Consider the following 8,499-nt stretch of genomic DNA (forward strand, 5'->3'; position numbering starts at 1 on the left):
TTGTTCACAGCCCTAAAATGGAAGCAAAATTGTTAAAAAAAAACAAATTAGAATCAGCGGTCGAAGTGGCTGTATATCATTTATTATCTTCCTTCATTTAATTGACCTCGAGGAAGACGTATATTAGAATCAGTGTAGATACTCTTCTCATAGAACTCTGTCTAGATGCTCTCCGGACAGAATTCATATACATTCGAAATAGTACAACTACTCTCCTCATAGAATTGATACATATTGGAATTTGTAGTGATTTTTTTTAGTTGCATCATGGTCAAAATTTTACTGCCAAACATTTAATTCAAGGAAATATATAGTTCCCATATATCCTATATATATATAGTGGTGTCGTCGTGGTCGTGGTCGTGGAGGACATATATATATATAGTGTTATATATGTTGCAATCAGTGTAACAAATCTCCATGGAAAATGCATGCATGTTGGAATTTGAATAATTTTCCTCGATTTCTTGGGAATTTTTAAATTAATCTCGGTAATCATGATACTTTTTAAAGTTATGTTTCGGAATCGGGTCTTTGCTTCTTTTTTTTTTCTTAAATTTTGGTTAAAGCTAGTCCCGGGTTTCACTAGAAAAACAAAATTGTTAAAAAATAAATAAATTGAAATAAATAAATTAAGATCCGTACTTGATGGAAGTTAAAAATACAAGTAAATAGAAATAGTAGAATATAATTTGAAATTTGAATGCACTTCAGTTAGTGGTACATCAAATGACTTTACCAACGATAGTGACACCGGCATTCAATTGCGGTAATTAAATCGTTTGATTAAATTTTATAGTTCCATTGCAAGGTTCGTCGTGTGTAACATATTATTGTTCCCGAGCTTTTATTCTCCTGATTCATAACCCTCGAAAGACTACAACAGAATACACGATAGAATACACGATAATAATGGATATTGAAAGCTCTTATAACCACGACGTTCCAAAGGTTGAATCTTTGATGTAGTATCTAATGGAAAGAATTACACAATGCTTTGATAAATTAATAATTATTATTTTATTAATTATTTAATATCGCGATGAATTAATAAATTTTACTGATCCCAACGCTATTATTTTATAAGATTTATACTATATTTGGAAAAATATTATGTTTTTTTAAGAAAATATCATTATCCTTATATTCTGCAGTGGAACTACAAGTTTTTCCTAAGTGCTAATAACAATTAATGTTTTGTTGTAATAACCTAAACATGTGTAGAATACCCTAAACCATCATCTAAACAAAGACCAAAAGAGTATGAAATAAACTTCTAATTAGCAAATATTTATTTCTAGTAGTTAGGTCGTACGAATTAGAAAGATGAGATATAAAATTCGAAGGTATTAAAGAAAGTTTTAAACATTTTCGGATTCACCTCCATGTCTATATTCTAAGGGTTAAATCTTATACTTTGGAAATTGTCTATGTAGCTATAGGGTCCTATATTTATTACACGTGCAAACTCTCTGAATTAAAAGTCTTAATAAGATTTCTACTTTCCTTGTACCTTTTACACCAGAAATGCTTTGGCATTTACTTTCCTTGTACCTTTTGAAATCTCCGTGTCTTCATTACCGCAATCAGTTGATTTATTTAACATTACATAGTTATTTTACTCTCTTTTTATCTTTTTCCTATTATTGTGTACGTTGCAAACCGAGAAGAAAGTTTTTCTAACGGAGTTGCCTACAAAAAGAGCAAGTTAGTTGAGGTGGAATTTTCTTTCCATGCACAGTGCTCCATCGAGCCGAAAATCCTAGCTTTGTCACCCGAAAGCAAGTTAGTTAGAGAATATTTTTTAGTACCTAATCAAGTCATTGATAGCATTCATACCCATCTCTCTAAATCTAGTGGTGCAGTGCATTGGTCTTCATCCGGGTACCCAAAATTGGTCCGTCATAAGTCGAGTCTGCAACTAAGGGATCATATAAAGCATTTTCGGACCGCATATTGTCCTTCACATACAGTCTCTTTGGCAGCTAAAGGAAAAGAATAGTCGGAGTTAGAACACAGTTAGAGCTAAGACATCTGCCGAGCCTTTCTCCCTTGAGTCTGAAATCCTGCAGGTGGACTGTTGTTGTCATCATCACTCTTCCCTCTGTTCTTTAGGAAAGGTTTCACTTTCGATTTTATCTTTTTTTACAAATAGTATCAATAGTAATACTTTTCTGAATACCATCTTTTTAATCTTTTATTATTCGTAAATTGATTCTTTTTTTTTTCTATCCATCGAGGAACGATGATGGAAATTATTTGCAAAAAAATCAAAAGAAAAAAGAAAAAACTCCCTCTGCTTTCTTAAAAATTGTTCACTTAGTGAAATTGTCACTTTTTGAAGTACGAACCTGGTCTCCCTCGGTCCATGTTATGTAGAGGGAGTTTAGTTACTGGTTATCAATTTATATAAGCAATAACTAAACTTTTTATGTATTCCTATAAACGTATAATTATCGTCCAGGTACGCATAGATGTGGAAACTCAGGGTATCGAGTAACGAAGGACCATTTAGTCAATGGCTTTTTAGCACCAATAACTTTGCCGGAAGACAAATTTGGGAATTTGATCCTCATGCTGGGACTCCTGAAGAGAGAGCTGAAGTTGAAAAGGCTCGTCAGCAGTATTTCAATAATAGATTCGAAGTTCCAACCAGCGGAGATGCCATATTGCGATTACAGGTACAGAATTCCAATTTCTTAATCCCGGGTTGCTCAATGCCATACATAGAGAATATATATGCATATATCTGATGGAGTATCTTATGCGCAAAAACCATTCTTTATGAGTTTCATTTTAACAATGACATGACATTTTTTTTTATCATGTATACTAGCAACTGAGGGAAAATAAAGGTAGATTTGATCTAAGTATACCGCCGGTGAAGATAAATGACGATGAAGAAGTTACTTATGAAGCCACAACGATAACCTTAAAGAGAGCAATCCGATTTTATTCTACCCTGCAGACAGACGACGGTCACTGGGCTGCTGAAATCGGGGGACCAATGTTTTACATGCCACCGTTAGTAAGTTACTGGAGTAATTCTCTTGTAAAAGCACAACTTAAATATCTAACCAATCAGTAACTGAATGCAGGTTATCGCCCTATATATCACTGGAAATCTTAATACAATTTTACTGTCGCGAGAACATATAAAGGAGAGTCTACGTTATATGTACTGTCATCAGGTGAGTTCTTTTGACTTACTATAGATGGGAAGTTCAGAAATTACTCATCCACGAGAGAGGCTGATTCTGGAGTTGTTTACAAAATCCAACTTGAAAGTCCATTGATATATTTGTAGAATGAAGATGGAGGTTTCGGGTTTCATATGGAGGGACATAGTACCATGTTTGGGACAACATTGAACTACATTTGTATGTGAATATTAGGAGAAGGACCGGACGGTGGTCAAGCCGGTGCTTGTCCGAGAGCACGAAAATGGATACTTGATCATGGTGGTGCAACCTTGATACCATCTTGGGGGAAAACTTGGCTTTCGATGCATATGATGGTCATTTGTTGTCGAGTTTGTTGATGATTATGCTAACTTAGGCGAACAGCTTTCTATTGTAGTATAACATGAAGAAAATCCCAGGGTCCTTAATTTCATTGAATTTTATAAAAATAAAATAAAAAATAATAATAAAGGGGTGTAATGCAGGTACTTGGAATATATGACTGGTCAGGATGTAATCCGATGCCCCCTGAATTTTGGCTTCTTCCTTCTATGTTACCCATGCATCCAGGTTTGCACACTTGTTGTTTTTCCGTTTCACAAAGATTGCTGCAGTAGACCACCAGTACATGGGTTCTACAGCGCATTTATACCGTTGCTGAAAATTTCGGATCAGTATTTAGGAGTTGCAAAACACCTTGTTGCAGATTTTAGCAGGGGCTGCTGTACCGTTGCTAAATTCTCTCGGCGAAGGATCTTAGCAACGGGAAACAAATGAACGTTGCTAGATTCTTTGGAAACAGAAAAACCCCTGGTTACAATTAAAGCCATTTTGAAATCAAATGAACTGAGAAGTTACACAATTTGAAAAGTTGCCATATTCTGATCTTGGTGTAGTGCTAAGGAGAAAAAGAAACAAAATTCGTACTAACCCAAAATCAAGCAGGATCTAAATTCCAGACCTCTTTATACAACGATACCATGATTAATGGATACGGGAAAAAGTGTTATGTAATTCGTATAACCAGCGGAGAAATTGCACTTCTTTCTTGATATCGGCTAAAATAGTTTAGAAGACCTTCGACTCCTTGGCCAAGAAGTAAAAGTTAGGCTTAACCTGATCATGGAATACAATTACTTTAGTAGACCTTCGACTCATTGGCCAAGAAGCAATCGTTTGGCTTAACCTGATCATGCAATACCTCATTATCATTGTTGAGGGAGAAGTTATCGGAAATATCTAATGCATCCACTACTAAATGCGAACCTTTCCATCGGGTAGAGGGAGTATTTATCCATTTGTTATGAAATTGCAGGAAAGATGTGGGTCTACTGTCGATCCGTTTACATGCCAATGTCTTATTTATATGGGAAGAGATTCGTTGCAACTATCACAGATCTGATTTTGTCCTTAAGAGACGAAATTTATATTCAACCATACTGTGAAATCAATTGGAACAATGCTCGCCATGCCTGCGCTAAGGTATTTTACTTATTTTAATTATTTAAACTAGATAAACCATATAGAAGCTATTAGGCATAGGCATTTCAGTTACTCACTTCACTTTGTACATACCATGTTGTTCACAACTCTGTACAAAACATCTGCAATTTGCTTACAAAAGATGCAAATTTGTTATTTTGATGCAGTGATTTGTTATATCTTCATTTAATATACTATATGCAGGAAGATCTCTACTGCTCCCATTCACTAGCCCAAAATTTGTTGTGGGATTCCCTCCACAAAATCGCGGAGCCGCTTTTAGAAAGATGGCCGTTTTCAAAAGTGAGAGAAAAAGCTTTACGAGCAACTTCAGATCATCTTCATTACTCAGATGAGACAACTCGCTATATTACCACTGGTTGTGTTGGAAAGGTATATATTATCACTACCAGGGAATTGCCCCATAATTTCTGACCGGCTAATCCTTTTTCCTCCTACCTGCCCTATATATTTTACTTAATGGCGAAAACACTCTTCAGAATCAGGTAGGTTGATAGGAGTTTAACATGGCTGATTACATAAAAAAGAAAAGAAAAATCAAATTGAGCATACTGTTTATCATATTTGAAGAAGACATTATAGTGTTTATCAAAATTCTGCATGTTATTCTTTTTTTTTTTTGAAGCAGCATGATGATTTTTTCATATGTGAATAACATATTCACAATCGACTAGGTCTATAATAAAAAAAACGAGTTAGATAATCATAATACAAGGAATGTAAGAGTCAGACTTGCTGAACCCAAGTTCAATCTTATTCAAACCATAGTAGGTTTTACTATATCCAAACTGTGTATATGTTAGACATGCTAACAAAGAACTGTATATATCTGCAGGCATTATGTATGTTGGCTTCATGGGTGGAGGCGTCAAATTCTGATGCATTCAAAAAGCATTTGGCAAGGGTCCCAGATTACTTATGGCTGGCTGAAGATGGACTCAGAATGCACGTACGTATATGATTTTCGAACGATAATATTAATCAAGCTTAGGGTAGGATGATATTTAGATGACTATTCTCATTTGTTAATTGTAGAGCATAGGTAGCCAAACATGGGATACTGCTTTTAGCCTTCAAGCACTTTTAGCAAGTGGTGATCTTATTGACGAAATGCGGTTGGCTGGAGTTCTTCGAAAAGGACACGAATGCATCAAATATTCTCAGGTTCTTTACATTGTATAATATATATGCTCACGATCAAAATTTAGGTGCTGGGTTTTATCTAATTACCTTTCTGAGATCATATCTATATAATTCACAGGTTAAAGATAACCGCCAAGGGGATTTTCGAAAAATGTTTAATCACATATCAAAAGGAGCATGGACTCTTTCTGACCGAGATCATGGCTTACAAGTTTCAGATTGTACTGCTGAAGGTCTCACGGTAATAAAATTACATTACAAGCAAGCACTTTGAATCGTGAATCATAACAAGTCAAAAGAAATTTTAACTATCAATCTTAATGTTTAACAGTGTTGGCTCTTACTCTCACAAATGGAGGCTGAAATTGTTGGTGAGAAAATGCCCGCGGAGAATTTGTATGACTCCGTTGAGTTCCTCTTGACTCTACAAGTAAGAAAGTAGTTGCTTTTCATTCTACAAAAGCATAACAGCTGAGTAAATTTATGAATTAACAAATCTATATAATCGTATTTGAAGAGCCCAAATGGTGGTATGGCAGTATGGGATCCCGCAACATCACCAAAATGGTTGGAGGTAATTCAAGTTGATCATTAACATCTCAGGACACATCCATTCCATAATTTATGCTAACGAATGAGGACTGTGTTATGATTTATAGTTTCTCAATCCATCGGAATGCTTCGAGCACATTGTCGTCGAACATGTGTACGTAACTTAATTGACTGACTCATTTCTGTGAATTTTATTCTTGATCTTTAGTTTATGCATGCAACAATAATAATGCTCTGGAGAACTGGTTTGTAGATATGTCGAGGGCACTGCATCCGCAGTTCAAGCTCTAGTGTTATTCATGAAGGTGCATCCTGGACATCGAAGAATAGAAATTGAGAATTTCATACACAAGGCTGTACATTTCATTGAAAGTCAGCAAAAACCTAACGGCTCATGGTATGTGTATACAGTTCTTTGTCTGTGACAAACCATTAAATGCGTAGTATATCCCTAGAGAGTAGACAGTATGATCATCTTGTGATTTTTTCTCAGGTACGGAAGCTGGGGAATATGTTTTATTTATGCTACATGGTACCCCCTGAAAGGTCTAGCAGCATCCGGGAAAAATTGCAACAATAGCTCAGCTGTTCGTAAGGGTTGCCAATTTTTGCTATCAACACAGAAAACTTCTGGAGGGTGGGGCGAGAGTTACCTTTCATGCCCAAAGAAGGTATACGTAAGACCTTACTACATTAAGCTATATAAAGGGAAAATGTAAGCATATCATATATATTTATCTAGGAATCCCGGTTACTGACTCTTATCATTACAGGAATTTGTTCCACTGGAAGGTGATGAGATAACCTTGATACATACAGCATGGGCTTTGATGGGTCTCATTTATGCCGGCCAAGTAAGTTGCAGATATATGCAGTGTCCTCTATGCATTTTACACCTACCAAGCAAAATATGTGAGAGTCGGGTTTTTAGGGAGTTTTTTTTCTTGGTCTGCCAAGCATTGTTGATAAAATAATCTTGCTCACGATAATTCTTTTTTTTTTCCATGAAATATTCTGAACACAGGCAGAAAAGGATCTAGCGACTCTGCATCTTGCCGCAAAGGTATTAATCAATAATCAAATGGAAAATGGCGATTTTCCACAAGAGAAGATGGGAGGAGTATTCATGAAGAATTGTATGATGCATTATGCATCGTATAGAAGTGTTTTTCCACTAATGGCTCTTGGAGAATATTGTCGCGTGCTCAAAAACCCGAGGATATCCAAATCAAACAAATTCAGTTAGTACCTTATTGATGTAATTTTCTTTAGCTATTTGCTTGATGAGTAAGTATGATTCGTGAGTTCGTTTTTTTCTGAACGATAGTTCAAAATAAATTAAGTTCATTCACGCGGTAAGTGCATAGTTCGTACACATCTAACACAAATGATTTACCCTTTACTTAATACAATCCTAGGTTGAAGTAGAACAGGAAGACCGTCAACAGGCCTTGGAAATGGGTATAAAGGAACTTTTTCATCTAGGAATACATTATCGAAAATGATACATATACCATGAACCGTGCACCGGTAAGTGCATAGTTCGTACACATCTAACACAAATGATTTACCCTTTACTTAATACAATCCTAGGTTGAAGTAGAACAGGAAGACCGTCAACAGGCCTTGGAAATGGGTATGAAGGAACTTTTTCATTTAGGAACACATTATCGAAAATGATACATATACCATGCACCGTGTGAGAGGGGGTGGGGCCCACGCCCGCCCACCCCCTCCTGATGTTGAGAACCCAAGATCTGGGACCGTCAGAACCCTCTCGATGCACACACGATGCTTAAATGACGATGTGCCTATCAAAACCCATACATTATCCCATTTGTACTTTCTCACTACATGGTAAATGAACACTAATATCCGGAGTTTTGTTGTATCTTTTCCTGGACAAATATGTGGTCCTCCTCCAAATGGTACATACGTGTATGGAGCTGGTCCTTTACCTTCAAATCTTGTCGGATCAAAATTTTCAGGTTCGGAGAAGTAATCTGAGTTCTTGTGCGTCGGATGTTGGCTCCAACAACTACATACATTATAGAAATATTTGATGCTAACAATTTGAGACGTAGAATTGCAAAGGAAAATTGATTAAGAGATTTGGTTA

The 8,499-nt window shown here is 36.0% G+C and overlaps 1 pseudogene; it reads left to right on the top strand.

The window, feature by feature from the left end:
- The first annotated feature begins 2,474 nt into the window (after positions 1 to 2,474).
- On the top strand, positions 2,475 to 7,626 carry LOC113326436 (annotated as a pseudogene).
- Positions 7,627 to 8,499: the final 873 nt, after the last annotated feature.

Source organism: Papaver somniferum, unplaced genomic scaffold, assembly GCF_003573695.1.
Source record: "Papaver somniferum cultivar HN1 unplaced genomic scaffold, ASM357369v1 unplaced-scaffold_10, whole genome shotgun sequence".
Taxonomy (NCBI): Eukaryota; Viridiplantae; Streptophyta; class Magnoliopsida; order Ranunculales; family Papaveraceae; genus Papaver; species Papaver somniferum.